We start from the raw sequence: 25,432 nt of genomic DNA on the forward strand, positions 1-25,432 counted from the left end.
TAGCAAAAATTAGCTAAAACGTATTGCATGGCTTGAGAAAATTATTTTAAGTTGAATTCAAATCCCACTAATCAGATCTAAAGTTATAAAAATTATTTGTTTAATTTTCGTATACTTTAAACATTTTATGAGATAAACCCGATAAATATGCAACTATATTTTCTCAATATTAATTCGAAAATTTTAACCATTATTTTTGACATTATGAGTGTCATGCATTTATTACAGAATGTTCAAAAATTTAAAATTCAGATTTTGAAACTTTTATGAATTAATTTGGATTTATTTCATAAATATTGTGTTTTTAAGGTCAAAAATGAGCATAAAATTAAATCAAGTTGAATTATTGTCAAAAATTTAGTGATGACTGATTTTTGAGTCCTAAAATGTGTTAGGATAATTAACTTGAGCTTAGATGTGATTTAAGTGTTAATTAGTGATTTTAAAAGGTTATTATCACGCATTTCCATGAAACCGGGTTATATGTACGACATAAGTTAAATAGGGCGATTTGGCACATGATTTTGCATGATAGGTACATATTATAATGCTGCATATTTCAATTGTTGAATGTCTTTTATTTATATAATTTTGAATTATGTAATTTTATCTTAGTATGGCCTTAGTTTTAATCGATATTACCCGTAATGAAAGAGAATATTGATTTGGTTGTAATTTAATGTGATCTCGAATCACTTTTATTTTATTTTCAGTAGTGTTTCCATTTTACAAATGTATAATAGGAATAGTTTTGTATTTTTATTATTATTTGTAATTATGGAGCATCTTCAAAGACGGTGCCATTCGGAAAGGTGATCCGACAAAGACGGTGTCTTGGGAGGCGTGCCATTTGAAGATTCAAGGGACCAAAGGAGTTGGTTTCCGAATTTGTAATAGATTATTTGATTTTCTATTTTAAGAAGGCCATACTAGAAATTTTATTTATTGCTTTGCATTTCTTTTAATATGTTGCATGCATTGCCAAATCGCCATAACAACACATGCATATCATATCGAGTCATCGACCGTGTCAATTATAATTATCGTAGTTCACCGCTTTAGTTCACTTAAAACGTGATAGATAATAAATTGACAAGACCTCTCACATATAATAATTGAGATAAAGCCTTACCAAATATTAGAAACCCATGAAGTACCAATTTCATGAGGGAGTTAATCCGGCTTCACCGTAATACAAACCTTGTTACGTTGGCGAAGTGGGGTAGTAAAATGTTATTACATCGAAATTTGGATTGAGCTCAACGGAAGTATTGTTGACCGTAGTCGCATGTGTTCCGGGCTAAAGATGAGAATTAGAGTAATTTTTATCGACCGAGAGTTCTAAAAGTAGAATCGATTAAATGGTTAATCTACCGAGTTATATTAATAAGGGATGAATCGGCTCACTGTAATACTCCATATTTATAAGTCTTGGGGTACTCTATCGAGTAGGCCTTACTCTGTCGAGTAAGGGTAGATGGCGTTTTAGAAAAGTTTCTGACCTGTTGGGTACTCGATCGAGTAGCTGGGATACTCGATCGAGTAGGGGGGTACTCGATCGAGTACCCTGGGTACTCGATCGAGTAGCCGGTTTTACAGGGAGTTTTCTCGGGTTTTGTTAATTATGCGATTAAGATATATAAGCTTCGTCGTCATTATTCTAAATCACTTTTGCAAAACCTAAATTACTGTTTAAGAGAGAAAGCAAGCAAGTTCACCATCTTAATCGCATTGTTAGCAATTCCCGGAATTTAGAAGGTCGGTTCTCATCGTTGGTTATACCGTTGAGTTCCTTGCGTCGAGGGTAAGATCTATGTACCCTTTTTATTGTTTTTCCCTTGATTTGGTTAAACCCTAATTTAGAGATTGGGGGTTTTTGCGTGTAGTATATGATGTGTAGCCTTTATGTGTTATATGATAGGAGGAGGGTTCGTAGAAGAGGCTTTTTGATACAAATTTGTTGATACCGTCTGATCACAGTGCTTTCCGGTAGGATTTCCTACTCGGTATTAGTCCCATAATGGGATATTGGTGATGTGTTGTATTTGGTTGTTTGATATAATGATTGTCTTGTGTTTGTGGTTGTGATTCTTGTTGTGATGGTTCTCGAGATGCGTTCTCGGCTGAGTGGGGTCACTTGCGGGAGTGACTTCACGCCTAGTTTCGCCCTTCGTGGAACCCGCCACGGAAGGGGATGTGCACATTAATGGACGGGGTTATCGCTCACTATGTGGAGCGGGGATTTGGTGGGTACGGCTGCGGTCCCCCATCGGCGGTAGTCCAAAGGACGATCGGTGATTGAGATTGTTGGGATTGGCGTGATTGTGTGTGTGTGTGACGGTTAAGTTGTCTGTTTATCTTATTGTTGATATAATGAGTTGTGTGATTAGTACTGACCCCGTTTAAATGTTTTAAAAACTGTGGTGATCCATTCGGGGGTGGTGAGCAGTTATTGAGCAGGTATGATATGACGCGTATGGGATAGCTGGGATGAATCATCACGTGGCAGTTAGAAGTCTTCCGCTGTGTCAGACGGTGTTTTGTAGCTTTGATAGTTTTAGCAGTAGACCGTCTGTTTATCTTGTATTTCTTTTTATCAGTTTGGAATTGCTATGTAATCACTTTAAACTTTATTTACTTTTAAAGTTGTTTCGTTATTGTCTTATGAATATCATGCCTCGGGTAACCGAGATGGTGGCATCCTTATACCTGAGTGGTCCTGGTAAGGCATTTGGAGTATGGGGGTGTTACAAATGGTATCAGAGCGTCGATCCTGAAACCTGTAACCAATGAATCTAATGAATCTAGGGAGTCAATTAAAATGAACCCGGGGTAAAGGTTGTAGGAGCTAATGCAGAGACTTGGGAGACGTCCTAAAGTCGCGAACTCGCCCTACAATTTTGAACCGGTCACCATGGGATATGTGTCGGGATCGTTATGTGCTTATTGTGTGCTGTGTGTATCTATGTAGTAATGTGTTGTATGAATTGATGGATGCATGCATGTGGAGGATGGGGGATCTGAATTGAAAGATGATGATGACGTGAATTGTATGTTGGTTGATTGTAAAGCATGAAAGTATAATGATTGATACATGTAATTTGGCATGTTATAATTATGTAAGGAAAAGTGTTTTGTCTGTATATATAAAGCGATGTGTAAGTATACATGTTGTTGTTGACGTGTTGAGTAAAAGTACAGAAGGTTGGGAGTGTGAATTGAACATGTGCTGGGTGAATATGTTGAACGAATATGGTGGATAAATATGTGGTATGATGGATGAATTAGTGGAAAAAGATGAATCATCGTGGTATGATAACATGGTTCCTGATTAAGCATGTTATATAATGGAAGTTATTTTATAATGTTGTTATGCTAGTAACATGTGAATAAGGGACTTGATGTCATGTATTTGTGATTTTGTTTACGAAAAGTGATAGAATAAAAACATGTGGGTAAGTCATAATTGGCAAGTTAGATAAATTATGTGCATGATGAATGTTGTTGCTTAGCTTTTGAAAATAGTAACATATGATTATGAATACTGGTTTTATGAGTTTTGGACTGGTTTTGTTTGCTTGGTTGTTGTTTAAGCTGTTTGGAAGTTAAAATCAAATAGTTATGTCGTCTGATTACAGCAAAGTTGTCTTTAAACTGTTATAACTTGAGATGCATAAATGATTTTAATGTAATTCCAATTGGAGGTGATCGCTTGTCCTTTTACGATTCTAACGATAGGTCACACGCCCAAATCGACCAAGTAATGAGTGAGTTATGACTGTTTTACGAAAACTGGACAGTGTTGAGAATTGGGGTACTCGATCGAGTAACTAGGATACTCGATCGAGTAAGGGGGCACTCGATCGAGTACCTTAGATACTCGATCGAGTAGCCCTGGTGATTTGTTTTACGTGCTTCTGATCTTCACCTACTCGATCGAGTAAGTACCTTATCTTTTGACATTCGTGCATATTATGTTTAATTCAAAGTTGTTATTTTATTTCTTATTGCATTGTTTTACATGTAAGTTGGTCTTGACGCGTAAGTTACCCAATCTTGTGGTGTAGTGAGTGGCACCTGTGGTGAATATGAGTTCGGTGGGAGGACATGAGTTATATGTGGTTGTGATAGATAGTGAAAAAAAAAGACAAGAAAGATCGTTATGGCTTAATCGAGGCATAGAGCATGTTTTCTGAGATGAGATGAGTGATATGAGTGTGTGTTAAATAATGTAAAAGTAAATGAATGTGGGCAAGGGATGATGTGAGTTTATGGAACGTGAGAATTAAAAGATTGGAAGGAAGGATGCGAATGGTAGCAACCGGAGATGTATAACGAACTATGGAGGGAGATAGTTAGGAATGGTGTTGATTAAGAATATATATAATGAAAGGTTGTTTTAGAGGGATTGAGAAGAGTGGTATATAGTGAACTTTATGAAGACATGTTGCGAGGTGGATTTGTAGACAGTGAGTGAGTTTGGAAGATTTGGTTTATTAAGAGGTGAAACTACGTGTGATTTCTTTGGGCATTTAACGGTATGAAATAAATTTTGATTTCTAGAGATGTACGAAGGAGATGCAATTGTTTGAACAGTGAACGTTGATTTTATGGATAGATTAGTGGTAAGTGTGAGTGATAGCATAATAAGAGAAGATCCATGGTAAGAAAGAATGAGATGATATCGATATAAATAATGGGATGTGAGTCTTGGAGCAATGAGAAAGTAACCGGAACACTAAAGAGTTAAGAAGAAGTAATAAGGAGTTTTATGGTTAATTGATTTTGTCGAGAGTAAAAGAAAAGAATGAGGGGAGTAAAACTAGGAAAACTGTTGACCGGAGTTATGTGATATAAAAGTAAGGAATCGTCAAGATGTATGATACTATCATGGGGATTTGAGTTAACGGTTACATAGGAGTCTCGGGACAACATGATTATTCATGGGTTTTGAGGAATTAAGGGAATAAGAAGTTGGTAGAATATCTGCATGATATGAGATTTTGGTGGAGAAATGGATGATGATTCAATTAAGGAAAATATTGGGAAGAATGTTGAGGTAATTTTGTTCATGGATTCGATGTTCGTTGTTTGGGATGTTAACCAAAGATAGAAAAGAAATCATGATGTTTAGAGATGAGTGAAGAGGTCTGATGTCCGGACAGTGGTAGTGTTATGGTCTTTGACTAGTGGTTAAGGGTGAGGGTATATTAGAAAAGTGGCAACTCTAAAGAGGCTGATTTTGTAAAGACTGAATTGATAAAAGTATGGTTGTCAGGAAGTATAAGACATAGTCTTAGGAGGTGGTTTCTCATAATGATTGTTACCTGTATGGTTATGTATGGCAGAAGGTGCTGGTGATGCGAATGGAAGAATGTGATGAGGGGCATGCGAGTTAAGCTCGGACAACAGGTAACCTTTGTTGAGTGGTAACTTACGTGATCAGGATTGACTAGTGATACGTGCATTTTATATAGTCTTTTAGCCTAATTTATGCGCGTATCTTTATGCTTTTATCGTGGTTTTATGCTACGAAATGCCCCGTATATGCTACTTTGGTGTATTTTGTCCTAATTGCAGGATTGGACCATAAAGTAGTGAAATCAAGCCATTTACCGTCCGTTTAGCATGCATTTGGAGGAAGAGATAATTTGGAGCGGGAAATATTGCTGTCTTGGGATGCGTGAAGGTGTTTCGGGAGCTAAGAGGACAAGTCAAAGACCAAATTACAAGACCAACACGAGCTGGAACCAGGAACCACTCGATCGAGCAGTTTCTCTTGGTCGATCGAGTGAACAGACGGAAGAACTGTTCGATCGAGCAGTTTCTCTTGGTTGATCGAGTAAACAGACGCAGGAACTGTTCGATCGAGTGACTTAACTGTTCGATCGAGCAGTTACAAGCTATTGGGCTTCTATTCACGTGAAGTTTAGATTAGGTTTTATGTTTTGGAGGCTATAAAAGAAATCTAACAAGAGGACTACGGACGCTCTCTCTTTTTCTTCTCCTCTTTTATCACTTTCACATACATTGTTACTGACTGCGACTTTTGTTCTTAATTTCCGGACTTAATTCAATAATTCTTTCCCTTCCTTTTCTTCTTTAATTATTGTTTACTTATGTTTATTGTTCTTCCCTTATTTCTCGTTTCCCCTTTAATTATGCGTAGCTAATCTCCCTAGTATGTTAGGATTAGGGAAGTCATGGTAGCATGTTTTAACTGACTTGAATAGGTTAGACTTGCGATAGGAATTGTATTAAGCAATTTAACTGTTATCCGGTCGAATGAATGTATGCAGGAGACCATAAATCTAGTTAACCCCGACCTAGATCGAAAGATTGGAAGGGAAGGCTTGCTTAATTACAATAGGGTATTGCAGTGAGGGCGAAAGTTAAGCTGTTTACGCTCTAGGGCGGTTTAAGGACCGAAAGGTGACGACCATAGCTCTTCTTATCAAAAGTTTAATCGCCTCAGTATTCCCAATAGTATAAGATTTGATAGCTGCCACGGTGGACCGACTCTTAGCATACTCCCTCTCTCTTATTGCTAATTCCCTTTATCCTTTTTCTCTTGCCTTTAGCCTTAGTAGTTTAGTTAAAATCAATTCAACCCCCATCGTGACATTAGACAGATAAATAGACAAATAGATAGTACACCGCCTCCCTGTGGAGATCGACCCTACTTACCGCTGACTTCTGTTAGTAGTACTTAGGTATTTTATTTTTGGTACGAAACGACAGTATCAAATTTTGGCGCCGTTGCCGGGGAGGCAATCTATTTATTTATTTGTTTAGTTTTATCTGTTTTTAGCCTCAGGGGATTTTTCCCTTGAGGCCATTTTAATCTTTTTCCTTGAGTGCTGTTTTGATAGGTCTTACAGGTACTACCTAGACAGTTTTAGGTGAAAGACAGTCAAAGGGAAGGCTTGAGTACCTTTGACCCATCACCGATGTCCTATTATATGGAACAGCCGGTGATCTGCTGCGGGAGATGTGGTTCTGCTGAGCACAATGCAGCTGTAGTTGTGCCGCCACATCCACCCTATCAATGGCCACCGCAACAAGATCCTCCTGATATACAAGAAGAAGAGATTGCGGAGCTGAAATCCTTATTGCAGACACTTGCATCTCAATTGCAATATCGTGACCGAGTGAGGCAAGATCATGATAGGCGCACTTCTTCGCGACTTGAAAAGCTCGAAACTGACATTGCTCAGTTAGCAGCTGAGATGCAAGAAGAAGAGGTTGCAGAACTGAGGTCTTTAATGGAGATACTTGCATCTCAAATCCAAAGTTATGACCGAGTGAGGCGAGAGAGTGATAGACGTGCGGATGCTCAAATCATTGAGCTGGAGTCTAAAATTGCTCAGTTAGCAGCGAAGTCGGATAATTGGCAACCAGAAGAGGTATACCTTGCTGAGAGCGGTTTTTCCCATGAGGAAACCGTGTTGCCCAATGCTGAGGATGACTTTTATGACTCGGACGACGAGTTTCTATCACATTTCATTGCCCCACACGAGGATTTCAGCGCTGTACAGGAGGAATCACTCGATCGAGTGACAATTATTGGTCGATCGAGTGATTTTCCAGAGAAAAAGTGCTCGATCGAGTGAACATTCTACTCGATCGAGTGGAAATCGAGGAGAAACTGCTCGATCGAATGAAGATTCTACTCGATCAAGTAGTTGGGCCATTGAGAGCTTTGGTTCGTCATTTGGGTTTGATTTTGATGACGATTTCGATGACGATAATGGATACGGTGAATCTTCCCTATTCAAAGCCGAGTTGGATGCACTTGAGGTCGCGATTTACGGGACGAATTCCACTAAAAAGGGTGTCAAAGAGGCAAAATGAGTCGGTAATTGCTCCTAGCACGGAAGAGGTAATATCTTCCTTTGTCGATGATTCCGTCATTGAGAGTGACCGACACGAGGTAGTAAACGATAATTTATTTATTGTTTGTTTTAATAGTAAATTGCCTCGATTGACTTTTTTTCACGCATCCCAATGCTTTACCCCTTCCTAGTAGGTCGTACAATTTAATGATTTTTCACCATCCTTATCATCACAAAATCGTTAATCTGAAATGGAGCCCTACTTTATTGACAATTGCTCCCGCGCTCCTATATTTTGTGGATAAATTTAGGAGCGTCCATAGGAAATTTGTTAGACTTAAATGTTTACATATCTTTATTTCCTACTTTGCTATTCCACTTTGGTGCTACTTACTCTTCTGTGTAGCACATGCGCAGCTATTTGACAGGTTGCTGCGCGCTTTGAGCTGTTTTGATTGTAATTAACCATAAAGGCTCGAAGAAAAAGAAGGTCGAACTGGGACCTGACTGAAGCTAGCGCTATCCGGGAGGCAACCCGGAGTTTTTATTTTGCTTTTTATTTCAATTTCAGTTGTAATAAATGGTTTTTATACCATAGACTATCTCAGTATGCTTGTCTTGTTAGTTTGCGGGATGTTTTTCATTGCGTTTTGCAGGAACACGCTGAAGATCACTCGATTGAGTAGATTCCTACTCGATCGAGCACCTTAGCTGATGAATTCCCCTCGATCGAGTAATTAATCTACTCGATCGACCACCTGCAGAAAGAAAACCACTCGATCGACTGCTATTCCATTCGATCGAGCAGTTTTAGACGCCCATGCTACTCGATCAGCTACTGTTCGACTGATATCGAGTATTCTTGACTTGGATTAGCTTCCTGAGACGGTTTTCCGGGCCATAGCAACCTCCCATTTCATGGTCGGTTTGGGGAGGTCCCTTTATTCGCGCTATCTTGTGAGTTTTCCGCATTTTACTCTCTCTTTCTCTTTCAGTTTGCATTCCCTTTCCATGTTTTGGTACAATGGGGGCATTGTACGGTTTGGTTTGGGGAGGTTATGCATCCATATCTGTGTCTGCATATTGTTTTTACTGCATTTCAGTTATCACATTTAATTTATGTTTGCATTGTTGTTTATTTTCGTTAAAATCCAAAAATTCAATAAAAATTGAATAATTGTTAAAATTCAAAAAAAATTTCACGTTTATTTTAGCATGTAGGTTGAGTCAGAACGGCAGATTTCCGTGATGAAATTGCACATTAACTTGTCTTTCTTACTTGAGCCTTGCACTTTATTGACAGTTATTAGCTGAGTCTTGCGCATATCTACGAGTTTTTGTTCAAATATAGCTGACAGTGTAGACTTGACCTATAAATTGGCAAACTACTTAAAAAATTCTGAGATTTAGAGCCCATAACTGGTGATATTCATGACCAGTTCATTAGGAATTTTGAGTAGTACTCCTTGCATAGCATGTTCGTCTCTTTTGCACATTTATGACATTCAATTTCTCGTCAAAATGCACATATTCGGGTTCGTGGTTGGTGTCACATGCAGGGAGGGCCTTGCAAATTTCCCTCTCCTTATATTTTTCGCCCATTTAGCTCCACAATTAGCCGAATTTGCCTTTTTGACCCATTAGCTACATTCCAAATTAAGCCTGCCTAGTCAAGCTAGTTAGTATGTTCCTTTGTGGTATGAGTTTTCGTCTGCAGTTTGGCCGTATCTCTTTCGTATGGAGTTGTTGGAAAATAAAGGAAGGAGGAAAGAAAAAAAAGTATTGAGAAAAAAAGAAACGTGAAAGAAAAAGAAAAAAAAAATGAAAAATTGAAAAAATAGAAAAAGAAAAGAAAAATCACGTGAAAAGCCAGGAAGAAGAAAGAAAGTTGTAAAAAATTTTAAGCTGGTTGATTTTTAGTCCGTCTATTTTCATTTCTATCCTGTGACGGTCTCACTCCTCCGTTTTATCCCATATTTTTGAGGAGATTGTGTATTGGGTAGTGAGTTTTGTGCCAAATGAAGGGCACTTGTGTTTATTTTTTCAGTCCGTTGAGATTCGGATGGTTTACTATGGTCATGTTAGGAACTAGCTTGACGCTTTTACCTCCACATTTCCATAACATGTTTTGCCCTTTCTCACCTGAACCTCACTATTCCCAAATTATTTGTAAGCCCTCGGCTGTGACGGACATTATTGGTTGGAGTGTGTGCATTAGTACTTGAATTGTCTTTCATTTTTGTTGCATGCATGCTATGTAGGTATCTTTATGCTTTTATCGTGGTTTTATGCTACGAAATGCATTTTATATAGTCTTTTAGCCTAATTTATGCGCGTATCTTTATGCTTTTATCGTGGTTTTATGCTACGAAATGCCCCGTATATGCTACTTTGGTGTATTTTGTCCTAATTGCAGGATTGGACCATAAAGTAGTGAAATCAAGCCATTTACCGTCCGTTTAGCATGCATTTGGAGGAAGAGATAATTTGGAGCGGGAAATATTGCTGTCTTGGGATGCGTGAAGGTGTTTCGGGAGCTAAGAGGACAAGTCAAAGACCAAATTACAAGACCAACACGAGCTGGAACCAGGAACCACTCGATCGAGCAGTTTCTCTTGGTCGATCGAGTGAACAGACGGAAGAACTGTTCGATCGAGTGGCCAACTGTTCGATCGAGCAGTTTCTCTTGGTCGATCGTGTAAACAGACGCAGGAACTGTTCGATCGAGTGACTTAACTGTTCGATCGAGCAGTTACAAGCTATTGGGCTTCTATTCACGTGAAGTTTAGATTAGGTTTTATGTTTTGGAGGCTATAAAAGAAATCTAACAAGAGGACTACGGACGCTCTCTCTTTTTCTTCTCCTCTTTTATCACTTTCACATACATTGTTACTGACTGCGACTTTTGTTCTTAATTTCCGGACTTAATTCAGTAATTCTTTCCCTTCCTTTTCTTCTTTAATTATTGTTTACTTATGTTTATTGTTCTTCCCTTATTTCTCGTTTCCCCTTTAATTATGCGTAGCTAATCTCCCTAGTATGTTAGGATTAGGGAAGCCGTGGTAGCATGTTTTAACTGACTTGAATAGGTTAGACTTGCGATAGGAATTGTATTAAGCAATTTAACTGTTATCCGGTCGAATGAATGTATGCAGGAGACCATAAATCTAGTTAACCCCGACCTAGATCGAAAGATTGGAAGGAAGGCTTGCTTAATTACAATAGGGTATTGCGATGAGGGCGAAAGTTAAGTCATTTTTACGCTCTAGGGCGGTTTAAGGACCGAAAGGTGACGACCATAGCTCTTCTTATCAATAGTTTAATCGCCTCAGTATTCCCAATAGTATAAGATTTGATAGCTGCCACGGTGGACCGACTCTTAGCATACTCCCTCTCTCTTATTGCTAATTCCCTTTATCCTTTTTCTCTTGCCTTTAGCCTTAGTAGTTTAGTTAAAATCAATTCAACCCCCATCGTGACATTAGACAGATAAATAGACAAATAGATAGTACACCGCCTCCCTGTGGAGATCGACCCTACTTACCGCTGACTTCTGTTAGTAGTACTTAGGTATTTTATTTTTGGTACGAAACGACAGTATCAACTAGTTGGATGTGATTATGGGTCTAAGATGTATATAAATGTTGGTGTGAGGTTGTGACCTCACGAGAAGCAGTATGGTGTGATAGTTATAATGTTGTTATCTGAATGTTCTGTAATATATGTAGGATATGGTAACTTAATGGAATGATGATCAAAAGTGGTAATTTGATTGATCTGGCATGGTTAGTTATAATTGTATGTGTATTTATAATACATGTGTATTCCGTGAAAGGGTGGAAATGATGCTCACGAGGTGCTTATCCATTTACTCATATAATATGTTGCGTTGTGATTGAGTAAAGTGGATTTGAGTAAGTTTTCTTGTCCGAAAGGTTATTTCCGAGTCAGTGTTTATGTAATTGTATGTAGTTGTGATGTCTATCGATGTGGTCGTGGTGCCTCGGGTGGTGATCCGGGCACGGTATTTAGTGTTGTGATGCAGGTATTTTCGCACTGCTGTGTGGCTGTTAGTGACGGTGTTACGATGCCGTCACCGGTTGTGGTGGAGTAGGCAGGATGATTATGATTCGAGTTTCGAAAGTACATACCAGTCATACATAGATTGTTGTTTTGTTTGATGTTGCTTCCTGTGAGTTTCAGTTTGTACAGATAGACAGTTGTTTTGTTATTGATGTTTCTTACCAGGTTAAGTTGGGAATGAGGGTAGAATATGATATGAAATAGAGTGGTATATGTTTTCGCTGTTGTCATGGTATAGTGATATTCTGTTGATGGGACACGGTTGTGAGAGGTTGTTACAGTAATTTTGATCTTGTTCTAGATAAGGCTTTAGTGGACATGGTAATGGCAAGTGAATCGTAGAACATGTGTAGTAATGATCTGATATATGCAGGTGGTTCATAATCTTTTGTTGAGACAGTGAGTGTAGGGCGTTAAGTAATTAGTGTCGTGTTAAGTTATGTATGAGGCTTGCGGTAATAAAAGAAAGGAACTTGAGGATCTAGTGTGAGTGTACGTAACAAGTGTGGATCGTGAGTTATGCTTTTGGCGGTAAGAGTTTTATGTAGTTTATATAGAGAGGTGTGTCATGTTGCGGTAATAGGGAACAAGTGAAGTTTTGGGTTAAATTGAGGATTTTGTGGTATAGGTTAGGTGGTGTGACGAGAGAAGTGAAGTATGAGAGTTGTTTAAGTAAGTGAGCCTTGGGTAGGTGCATGGCGAGTGTTAAGATTATAGGTGGTTATCTTTGACATGCGATGGTGATGAGGATTATGAAAAGATATATCTAGGATTTAGTATTAGTGAGTTACGAGGACGTAACATTTATCTTAAGAGGAGTAGGAGGCGATAAAAGAGAGTTTCATGGTGGTGCATGTTGTAATATAATTGAAAATAGAGTGTTAGCGTAGCGTAAAAGGAGGGATTTGTTTTATGGATGATACTTATAAAAGGCCATGGCCGTGCTTGTAGTAGTGTGATGCTTCAGAGTGTGGGAATATTTTATATAGTGTTGCAGTTGAAGGATGATGTTAGGAGCCTGAGTAAACTTCGAGGACGAAGTTCCTATTAAGGGAGGTAGAATGTAACATTCCGTTTGATGTCTATGAGTGTCTTGGTATTGGATTTGATAGTGGATGATATTATAGAGCTAGCAGCGTTAGAGGATGCTAGTTGGTTATGTATGGAGTTGGTGTCGTGAGGGATATATATGTAGTAGATACGATATCGTGAGTCATGTTGTGGAAGTAAACATAGTTGGTGGAGTGGGTGTTAAGAGTTCATGTTCTATGTTCGGTCGAGTTCTTGAGTTCTTAGCTAAGTTGTTGTGTCTTGGTCGAGTTAGTATGGTTGTTTTTATGTATGGGTTGAACTTCGGGGACGAAGTTCTTTTTAAGGAGGGAAGACTGTAATACTCCGTATTTATAAGTCTTGGGGTACTCTATCGAGTAGGCCTTACTCTGTCGAGTAAGGGTAGATGGCGTATTAGAAAAGTTTCTGACCTGTTGGGTACTCGATCGAGTAGCTGGGATACTCGATCGAGTAGGGGGGTACTCGATCGAGTACCCTGGATACTCGATCGAGTAGCCGGTTTTACGGGGAGTTTTCTCGGGTTTTGTTAATTATGCGATTAAGATATATAAGCTTCGTCATCATTATTCTAAATCACTTTTGCAAAACCTAAATTACTATTTAAGAGAGAAAGCAAGCAAGTTCACCATCTTAATCGCATTGTTAGCAATTCCCGGAGTTTGGAAGGTCGGTTCTCATCGTTGGTTGTACCGTTGAGTTCCTTGCGTCGAGGGTAAGATCTATGTACCCTTTTTATTGTTTTTCCCTTGATTTGGTTAAACCCTAATTTAGAGATTGGGGGTTTTTGCGTGTAGTATGTGATGTGTAGCCTTTATGTGTTATATGATAGGAGGAGGGTTCGTAGAAGAGGATTTTTGATACAAATTGTGATACCGTCTCGATCATTGTTGTGCTTTCGGGTAGGATTTCCTACTCGGTATTAGTCCCATAATGGGATATTGGTGATGTGTTGTATTTGGTTGTTTGATATAATGATTGTCTTGTGTTTGTGGTTGTGATTGCTTTGTTGATGGTTCTCGAGATGCGTTCTCGGCTGAGTGGGGTCACTTGCGGGAGTGACTTCACGCCCTAGTTTCGCCCTTCGTGGAACCCGCCACGGAAGGGGATGTGCACATTAATGGACAGGGTTATCGCTCACTATGTGGAGCGGGGATTTGGTGGGTACGGCTGCGGTCCCCCATCGCGGTAGGTCCAAAGTGGACGATCGGTGATTGAGATTGTTGGGATTGGCGTGATTGTGTGTGTGTGACGGTTAAGCTGTCTGTTTATCTTATTGTTGATATACTGAGTTGTGTGATTAGTACTGACCCCGTTTAAATGTTTTAAAAACTGTGGTGATCCATTCGGGGGTGGTGAGCAGTTATTGAGCAGGTATGATATGACGCGTATGGGATAGCTGGGATGAATCATCACGTGGCAGTTAGAAGTCTTCCGCTGTGTCAGACGGTGTTTTGTAGCTTTGATAGTTTTAGCAGTAGACCGTCTGTTTATCTTGTATTTCTTTTTATCAGTTTGGAATTGCTATGTAATCACTTTAAACTTTATTTACTTTTAAAGTTGTTTCGTTATTGTCTTATGAATATCATGCCTCGGGTAACCGAGATGGTGGCATCCTTATACCTGAGTGGTCCTGGTAAGGCATTTGGAGTATGGGGGTGTTACACTCACCGTGCCCGAGTTAATATGAATTTGGATCTCGGAATCATTTATGTAGTTGGGTGGAGGTCACTATATAAATGCAATACTTGTAGTTAAATTTACTAGTATTATTAAAACAATAGATGTAAATTAATTCCTTCATTTCCTATTTTGTAGTCAAATTTGTTTTATCAATCGCAATGGCAACTCCAATAACGTCCGCATCCACTAGTTCCGCCACGCTTACCAATGTGTCATGGCTCCGATCCTTCATGGATCGATGTAAGTTAGAAAAGAATGGGTCTAATTTCGCCGATTGGGACGCGCAACTTCGCTTGGCCGCGCAAGGTGATGACAAGCTTCGTTACCTTACCGAGGCACCACCCAATGAAATTACTACTAGTTCCACCCCCGCCGCTAGGCAAACCTATGAGGTTTACCAAGGAGAGTCGGCTGCGATCAAAAATTTGTTGATTTTTGCTATGGAGGCCGAACTCCAACGAAGTGCTATAAAGATTAGCACCGCTCATGAGATCTACATGAAGCTTGTGAACATGTTTTCACGAGCTCCTAGGGTCATTCAATATGAGGCGGCTTCCGCATTCTTTGATCTTAACATCAAAGAGGGCCAAAAGGTGAGCCCAGATGTGCTCAAGTTGATGGAGCATGTTGAGACCTTGAAAATTCATAAGGTGGAAATTCCCAATGAACTCGTAATTGATCGAATTCTTCATTCCCTCAGCAAAATCAAAGCATATGTTCAATTCCGGGTGAATTTTAATAGGCAAGATAAGAAAGTTTCTCTTGATGAGTTGCACAAAATGCTTGTGCAAGCCGAAAGGGACATGGGGCTAAGTGTTAGCACCACCAAAGATGTGCTCAATGTCAATCATAAGAGCAAAGGAACTTTCAAGAAAAGTGGGAAAAAGGGAAAGAAGTGAACTCCCAACAGGAACATAGCTAAGACTTATGAAGCAAGCTCCTCCAAGCCCAAGTACAGTGCCCTCTCCGGGGACAAGTGCCACTATTGTTGTGGTGTTGGGCATTGGAAGAGAAACTGTTCCAAGTATCTTGGCGACATCAAAGCTGGAAAGGTTATTCCAGTAGGTATATAACTATCCCTATCTTTTATGTTTCAATCTCAATTAGTATGTGATACAAGTTGTGATGATTACCCTTTTTATTGTAAATAGGGCCCCCTCCTAGCAAGGACAAAGGCAAGGAGAAGCAAGTCTAGAGGATCACGAGGAAAGCTAGAGTAGCCGACCATGGTGATGGATCAATGGAAGCTTGGCTTTTAATTTGCTTTGTCTTTAATTTTATGATGAATTTCATGTTTTTAGAACTATTTTGATTTCCTTGTGTGACTTGGAAATTGGTTTGTATCCTTTAAACACGGGTTGTATTTTGGATATTGGTGATTTGGTTTTCAACCCAAATCACCTGTTTTACTAAGTTATTTGTTCTAAAACCATCATCATTAATTACTTGCGTAGAGAAACATTAGATAAACAACTTAAATTGATTGATTAGACGATTATGATGATGGGATCATTATATGTCCATTAGCTATGAATTTGATTCTCCTTATGTCTTTGTTACTTAAAGTAACAACTTATTTATATAAGATCAATTCTAAAGTTGTAATGAGTTTTTGAACTCATCAAGTAGGGAATTCACGATACCAAATGGACATATTATTCTAATTGGATGGTCAACCATGAGATACCTAGAATAGAGAGTCTATTAAACAGATGACATGGATAAGACTCGTATATTATCAAGCTGCCATGTTAGGATGGCATTTTGAAAGCTAAACTCCGTTAAATATATATGTTTGTGTCTCACAAAACTATCTCTCAAGAAGATAGATGTATTTCTGAGAGATAGAGTGGGAGAAGATTGTATCGTCACAAACACCTCTTATAGTTGAAATGTTACTTTGTGAAAGTAATTGAATTAATAGAGTGGGAGTTGGTATTGAACTATTATCTATGAAGATAGTATGAGACCATAGTTCAGTGGGAGTCTATCGCACATGTCTTATTGTTTAAAAAATATTACTTTGTGAAAGTGATAGTATCATGACCTTGTTATATATACGAGCCGAAGCATTACAATCCGAAAATTGTTGGTCATGCGTAGATTTACTTAAAAGTGAGGGTCTCTTTAAAGGTAAATAGAGATTTAGAGTACACAAATGCATAAGATTTACATGAAGATGTTGATCAAGATAAATTGTGTTAGGAATTACCGCATTTCATTTTAATGAAGAATGGCAAATAGAATTCGCTTTTCTAAAATGGAAATTTAGAGAAGGAAGTGTTGTAAAACACAAAACCTTAAATGAAGATCTAAGAATCCTAACATATTATGCATAGCTATCTTAAGTGATCACAAGATGGTCTTAAGCTAGCATTAAATTAATATACTTTTCGTTCATGTGATTATAGTGAAGAGTTTCATTCACATGATTGAAGAATCATGATATACATGAAGTTAAGTGGGAGCTATAATTGTTTCTCCATGTCTTATATGTTGATAACGTATTAGTTATTGAGTATTATGTACCAATGCTCTCTTCTGGCAAGAGTAATTGGAAGACTTGGAAAGGGATGCAAAGTATTCTAGATTGTGAATCTATGTGAGAGTAAATTGGCATAGAGCTGAGAGTCTTATGAAAATAAGTTCTTTCGTATCTGTTTAACATCAACAAAGTTGAATGGCTTATTCATGATGATGAAAGTGGAATTACTATGACGGAATCATAGTCGTTCACTGAACCCATTAAGTTGTTGATTACATGAAATCGATTGCTAATGTTTCCGCCATTAGAACGATTATGTATGGCAACAGACGCACGTGCTATGATGTACCATATGCTAGGTGCATGATGAGTCAATAATAAGTTAATTCATAAGATGGGCTTGTGAAAGCCTTAAAGTACAATTGATGACTTGTACACATGTTTGGATGATAAACTAAGTTAAAGTGTTGAAGGGTTGCACCAACTTTAGTTTCCAAGCTTAAAAGGACTTGATGAAATCCTAAGCAAATGTTATTGACAAAGGAGTAAGAAACTAAGAAATGTGTTTTAGTTTCGCGCATTGCAAATTCTATAAAAGGAATCTAAGTAAGTTGTGATAAAATGGTCGACGTAGGGATTAAGGGTGAATCCCTCTACAAATGACTTTATCACAAGTTATGCGATAACAGTGGGAGCTTCTTTCAAGTTAAAGAGCTCAGGTCTAGTATGAAGTCTAGACATATATTTAGAGAAATTCATGTCATTAGAGATGACATTGAATGGAAGGAAATAGCAATTAATAAAGTTGGAATATATGGATATCGGGTATATCCACTTGCCAAGCTTGTATTGCATTTTATCTAGTGTTATAATACACTAAAGATTATAAAATATGAAGTAGTAATAGTGTATTGACTGTTCATATGTGATAATCACATTTATCGTTTGAGTTTTATTAAACTCACCCGCTACCTTGTCGTATCCGAATGGATTGTAGAGACAAATTGAACCCCATTAAAGTGAACTGGATTGACATGGTATTCGCCCCTAGTTACTTATATGAGGTGACGTCTCCACGTGACTAGAGTGTGATGCGATTGATGGCAAGTTCAAGTGCCATAGAGTCATATGGAATGACTAGTCGATCACATAGGCGATCGTATGGGACAATCGTCGGGCGTGACCGCTTATAGAGTTCTGGTAATTCATAAAGCCTGGTCGTGGCAAGAGCTACTATAGTATTCTTATGAGTCAATCCTTTTGACTAGAGACTATTCGCCCAAGTTGGCACAGCTTCTGATTAGCTTTGATTTATACTCTACGATTTCGTAAATGAGGTCAAACTGGGTATATTTTGGGTTATGATGGACTGTGGCTGAACGAAGGGAATAGGGCGATAGGAATTGTCCACCCCTTGTCAGGGTTGTTTGAAATATCAAGGCCACTCGAGGAGTAGTTAACTGGAAATGCGTGGCCACGCTCGGAAGGTATCTTTGATAGATAATTCCGGTCGACGCTTAATCTCCGGATCGAGAAAACCACTCAAGATATGATCAAATGTAAGTACGACCTGCAAGACACCTTGCATTGAGTGGGAGATTGTAATAGGACAAGAGAATTGGTGACGCACACTTGTCGAGGACAAGTGGGAGATTGTTGGGAAATGTGTCCTCAACAATAGTGCGATCACATGATTTAAATATCATAATTAAATCTCAAATTAAGAATACGTGTGGGATGATTCTTTATACAGTCGACTGACCTTCATTAATCGGTAATGATTGGCTAACTAGAGTTTGACATTACTGTCGTGTGACGGTGATGGTCAGTTGATCCCTTTAGGTCACACCTATAGGATGAGGCCCAAATAGATATTTAGTTAATTGTATGCGATACGAATTAATTAATTCCTTAATTATGGGAGTGCAATTTTGCGTCTTATTTTAATGTGATTAAATAAAGATTAAATTTAGTAATTAAGTGTTATATTACTAAATTAGTTGAGGTATTAATATAAGTTTTGAGGTAGAGGTAATTAGTTATTTAAAGTTACAAGAAGTTGTAATTTTAACTAACTAGTAATTATGGGACCCATTATATATTGATATAATGGTAGTATACTACTCAAAAAGTGGAGTGTATATTATATTATTAATTGTAATATTTAAGTGTTAAATGATTACATTAATAATTAAATATGTAAGATAGTTAAACATATGACTTATAAGCATTTGTGGGACAAATGACAAAAGGCAAAAATGGTCCATAAAAGGACCAATATTTCGGCCAAAGACAAGAGCAAAAGATGCTCTAGTTTGTCTTGTTCACTTGTTGTAACTTAGTGTGATAGAGACATATCTATGACACATCTTACAAACCTACATCCTACACTCTACCTATAACTAAACAAAGAGTAAAAACAAAAGACAAAAGATTCCTCTTTTGTCCAAAAGCCACCGGTATTGGCTAGATAAAAGGAGCATTTGGTTGCTCATTTTACTACTTCTTGTTTTTGCTTGTTTAGTTTATTTTTGTCTAATAATTCCTCGCATGCAAATGCAACAAAGCTCTCAATAAATACGAATACACTAAATCTATTACTAGAAGTAGTAATATAAGAATATTAGTATTATTAAGTTAATATTTCTACTACATATCTAGTTAATATTAGTAGAGATTTTTGGGATTCATCTTGGGTGCAATTTATTGGAGTGGCTCCTAAACTTGGAGTCTTAGGAGGATCATCCATCATTATAAGCTCAAGAACAAGTGAAGGAAGGTGACCTTACTTGTGCCCAAATTTTCGAACCAACCAACAATGTAAGGAACATTGTTTTTCTTATAAATCTTTCATTTTGTTATGCATGCACTAGATCTAAAGAACAAATAATTAACAAGTTAATTAGTTCACTATTAGAGGAGTCTAATAATAGGTATATGAACCTAACAATATCTTCATCAATTGGCCTCTTCGACCCCTCATATATTGTACCACTCCTCAAATGGATAACACTAACCGTCTCATGTTTGTGGGCGGGTTACCTTGAGGAGGTAATTGCCCCTTTTGTCTTTGGGAGCTAGAAGATGCTAATTGGGTCATTTCAGTTTCTAACATTTTGGTGTGGGCAAGAATGTTGTTGATGGTGATTTCCTTAGATTGGCTATCTTTTTGCATTTGGATGTAGAATTCTTGTTGGTTCTTTTGCATTTGGAGGACCGCTTTTTGAACATCAAAACTTTGGTCATTTAGATGGTTGTAGGAAGGTTGATTTTGATAACCTTGGCTTTGGTTGAAGAAGGGTCTTTGAGCTTGGTTTCTCATTGGAGGTGGAGTGTATGTGGGTTGAGGGTTTTTAACATTTTGGCTCTTATATGAAAGATTTGGATGAAATTTGGTATTCTCATTATAGTAGTTGGAATAAGGGGTACCACTCTTGTATGCTTGGAAATCATTTACTTGTTCATTTGTTCCCCTACATTCGCTTTGATTATGTCCCAAGGTTCCACAACTTTCACATACTCCACTTGGGATTGAGGATGATGCCACCATAGCATTAACATGTTGTTTGAGTGATTTGGAAGCTTCATCAAGCTTAGCCATTGCCTTCTTAAACTTCAAATTGATGGTGTCGATGTGAGCACTTAGTTGATCACCCAATTGAGTGATGAAATCTTCCTTATGCTTTCCTCCTCTAGTGGCCTTTCGAGGCCTACTATATTGGGAATTATGAATCGTCATTTCTTCGATTTTGGCCCATGTTTGATTGTCATCAATTTCGGTAAACCTCCCATTGGATCCCATGTTACGAATATTGTGTGAGTCTTCATATAGGTCGTTCCTAAATTGTTGCACAAGGAACCACTCACTAAGCCCATGGTGTGGAGAAGAACGACAAGTGTCCTTAAATCTCTCCCATGCTTCATATAATGATTCCTCATCCCTTTGCTTGAACCCGCTGATTTGGGCTCTCAACATATTAGTCTTCTCCGGAGGATAGAATTTCTTGTAGAAGGCAAGTGCTAGCTTCTTCCATGAGTCAATACCAAGGGTAGCCTTGTCTAGTCTCTTCAACCATTGCTTTGCGGTACCGATCAAGGAAAAAGGAAACAATACCCATCGGATTTGGTCTTGAGTAACTCCAGTTTGAGAAATTGCATCACAATAATCACAAAACGTCTCTATATGTAAGTGAGGATCTTCACTAGGTATCCCTCCAAATTGACTTATCTCAACTAATTGTATGAATGCGAATTTGGCAATAAAATTACCGGTTAAATGTGGTGGACTAGGATTACCGTTTGGTAGGTTCTCCTCGGTTGGTACGGAATGTGATGAAAATTTAAGCATTCTGGGTTGATTTTTTGGTTGGTTTTGAATTGGGCTATCCTCTCCTTCTCTTGCAAAAGGGTTGACAAACTCAATGTTATTTGGTGTAATGTCCACAATCTCACCAATACCTACAACTCTTGAAATAACTCTAGGAACTCTTCTATTGTGGGTTAAGGTCGTTCTAATCTCGAAATCAATAGGTAACAAATTACCTTGTGATCTCCTAGTCATGCAAAATATCAAACAACTAGAAAACAATTAGAACAACCTTGAGGATATTGACTTCCCCAAGTTTAGGAAAGACACAACTAAAAACAATTAACGAAAATCAAATCAATTGAACACCGTCTCCGGCAACGGCGCCAGTTTTGGTATCGGTTTAAAACTCGTCGTCAAAAGCTACCAACCAAAATAATATTTATAACTTCACAAACTACTCTTAGTAAAGAGGTAGGTAAAGGCCGGATCCCAAGGAACGGGTATTGGTTTAGGATTTCAACTGCAAGTAGCTATGTCTTAGGGTGTCACAAATTATGGGTTGAGATGAGAAGTAATCTAAACTAATCAATAAGATGAATGTAAATTAATGAAAGCAAAGTAAAGCAATTAAAGGGGTTTGTAAACAATTGATTAAAAGCACTAGGGTGTCATGGGTTCATAGGGGATTCATGGAAATAGATAATACAAACATGTTCTTGTGGACATGGGCCACGTGGGCTTGGGACAAGCATTGCATTTGTGGAGTCGCCGCCAATGTTTATGGGAAATTGGAACCGTTCGAATACCTCGTGCCATGTCAAGACACAAAGTAGTGACATGAACACTAAGAACTCGTTACCCTTAGCATTCTATGTCTAGAATGACTATCGTGGATGCCAATGAACACGGATGTTCACAGAGATCTGGAGTAAGGGGTGAGGGTACGTATTAGGAAGTCCTTTTACTGAATACCTAATCCCGCCCACCTCGATAGCGGCCTCTACTAATTATTAGGGAAATTGTTCACATTTGATATGTCGTCGATTGTAATGCATGCAATACAACGAACAAGAGATTAATCCTAGCATGTGAATTAAAATATGTCGGTTGACACGGAATTTAGAAACTATTAATGTCGAGTTGAGATTTAGAATCGATTACATGTGAAAGATAAGTGAAATAAACCATACATAAATAAAAACGATAAATAAACAACGATAATTGAAATTACAAAAGAATTACAAAGTTTAATTGATTTACGTCAAGAGTACACTTAGGACGGAATTTTAAGGATAAAAAAGGAGAAAATTAAAGGGTTGAAAATTAAAGTAATAAAATTGGTCAGATTAAGGGTGATATTACGATTATTAGTTAATTAAACACATAATTAAAGGCTAGGTCAAAGCGAGAACGGAAGTTCAGGGACAGAAATCATCTCAGAACAGGCACAGCATCTGCTGCGTCCCTTAGAAGAGGCGCAGCTATTCCTGCGTTTGTTCTTGTGTTGAGCTCTAGCTGTGAAGTCAGAACCGCGGTTTGTTAATATTCATTGGCATAATTACGATTGATTATTGATACTAGGACTCAAGTGGAAGTCATTTAGCATATTAATTACATCTGGAACCGTCATAAAAACGATAAAAACGGATAAAAACGAGTTAGAACGAGTTAGAACGAATTAGATTTATTTACGATGTCGGAATTACAAAAGGGCACAAACTGGAAAATAGAATAAAACTTGATAGACTGAAATTAAACAAAGGAAATATGTACCCAAGAATGAATCCCAGAAACTTGATATGAACAAATCGAGTTCCTAAAATCCGGGTGTGATGTAATGACGAAAACCCGCAAATATCGAATTATAAGGGATTTAAGTCGAGATAAAACATTATTATTGAAAAGGAATTATTAAAAACATGGTTTATGTTGAAGAATAAAAGAAAATTAAGAAAATAAGACAAAAAGGAATGAGACAATAGAAACTCGAGGAAGAAGAAGAAGAGGAGGAGTAGCGGCAGCCTCTAGAAGAGGCACGACATATGCTGCGACCCTTCGAAGAGGCGCAGCTGCTGCTGCGTTTCGTCTCGACGTCTGGTATCTGCTATTACGTAAAAACGGTTTTACAAAAGGGTTTTTCTAAGTCGATTTTAAATATATTTTTGACGTAAACCTTACATTAATGAGTACAAAAATAAAATATAATAAATAAAGAGATGGGATTTACACCCTCAGACTTACATGTTAGCGTCGCGAGATTTAACTAAAATCGGTTTTTTTGTTGTAACTCGACTTGAACATAAATGCAAATGTGAAAGTTCCCTTAAAAAAGGATTTAAAACAAAGTGATTAATTGATTGTGTAGTGGTCAAATTGGTCAGTCATGCAAACGTGTCTGCTACTCATAATGATCTGAGCTTACCTGGTCGCGTAGAGCAAGCACGTAGGCGTCGAAAGCTTAGAGCAAGGTCTAGAGTGCAAAGAGAGAAGAGAAGGGCGGACACTCGCGTGAAAAATATGTGAGGCAAAGGCCTTTATTTATACAAATCACACGGAAGAATTATGGTAACGGTAGAATTTAGGAAGGAACAGGAAAGAAAGATCCGGAAACAACCGACTTAGCTTTTTTTGTTGAAAATGGTAAGCATATATTAAATTAAACCATCCGAATGTTTACAATCAAAGCGCACTAGCTAACAAAGCCATACATTTTCAACAAAAGCCTAAAATCCCTAAACTAGAGAAATTAAGCTACCAACAGACTAATGGGTAGAATTGCTGGAATTCATCTGGATCAGGTACTCGTGCCGTGGTAGATAAGAATGGATTATGCAAATATTACGAGCCCACCAGAGGGAGTACATAAGTGCTAACAGTCTGGCAGCCACCTGATGCTTAGTGGCAGCTGAAGGAAAGGGGTACTGCAGCCACCACTAACTAACCTGAATGCAAGGGATATTACACCCCAAGCTAGTAGCAACCAAGTCCAAGCATCGACTACTATACGTGCACTTGAAGAAGAGGTGATCATAAGATTCTTGTGCATTCTCACACAACACACAGGATATATTAGAGGTGATCCCCATTCTATGCAATCTATCACGAGTTAGCAATCTTTTATTTACAATTAACCAGCCTATGAAGTTGTGTCGAGGGAAAGCCTCCTGTACCCAAGTGAAAGAGAACCAGGGAATAGTTGCAGGATGAGGTTTCAACCAGTCATATAAACTTTTAATGGTGTATTGGTTCTGGTCATGTAATCACCAATCCCCTATATATCTAGGAGCAAAAAGGTCTTTGATCCTGTAGAGTTTCCTCCATGCCCAGCTACCATTCATATGAGGATTATACTGTTGCCAAGAGCCTCTTTTGATATAAACAGAGTGTACCCACCTTACGCAAGGCAACTTTATTCCATTGAATGAGGTCCTTGATCCCTAAACCACCATGTTTCTTCTCATTACAAATCTGGTCCCAAGAAACTAGTGCATTCCCATTAGCATTATCCAAGCCAGTCCATAAAAAATTTCTGCAGATGCTTATTATTTGTTTGAAAATGGTTGTTGGAAGAACAAAAATTCTAGCCCAATAAATATGGAGATTTGATAGAACAGACTGAATGAGAACCAACCTGCCAGCATAACTGAGTTTCCTACACCCCAAAGCCCTAATTCTCTTGGAAACCTTGTCAACTAAAGTAGAGCATTCCAAAACAGGGAGTTTCCTAGCAGAAATAGGTAGACCCAGATACTTAAAAGGTAAAGAACCCCGAACCATACCTGTGACCTTGGAAACTTCATCAATAATGGCTTTGTCAACTCCATTACAATAAATACTAGATTTACCCTTGTTCATTCTCAATCCTGATGCTCTAGAAAAAGACTCAAATGCTTTTAACAATCCTGTAATGGACTGTTTGTCCCCTCTACAGAATAACAACAAATCATCTGCAAATGCTAGGTGATTAAG

Source organism: Silene latifolia, chromosome 10, assembly GCF_048544455.1.
Source record: "Silene latifolia isolate original U9 population chromosome 10, ASM4854445v1, whole genome shotgun sequence".
Lineage (NCBI taxonomy): Eukaryota > Viridiplantae > Streptophyta > Magnoliopsida > Caryophyllales > Caryophyllaceae > Silene > Silene latifolia.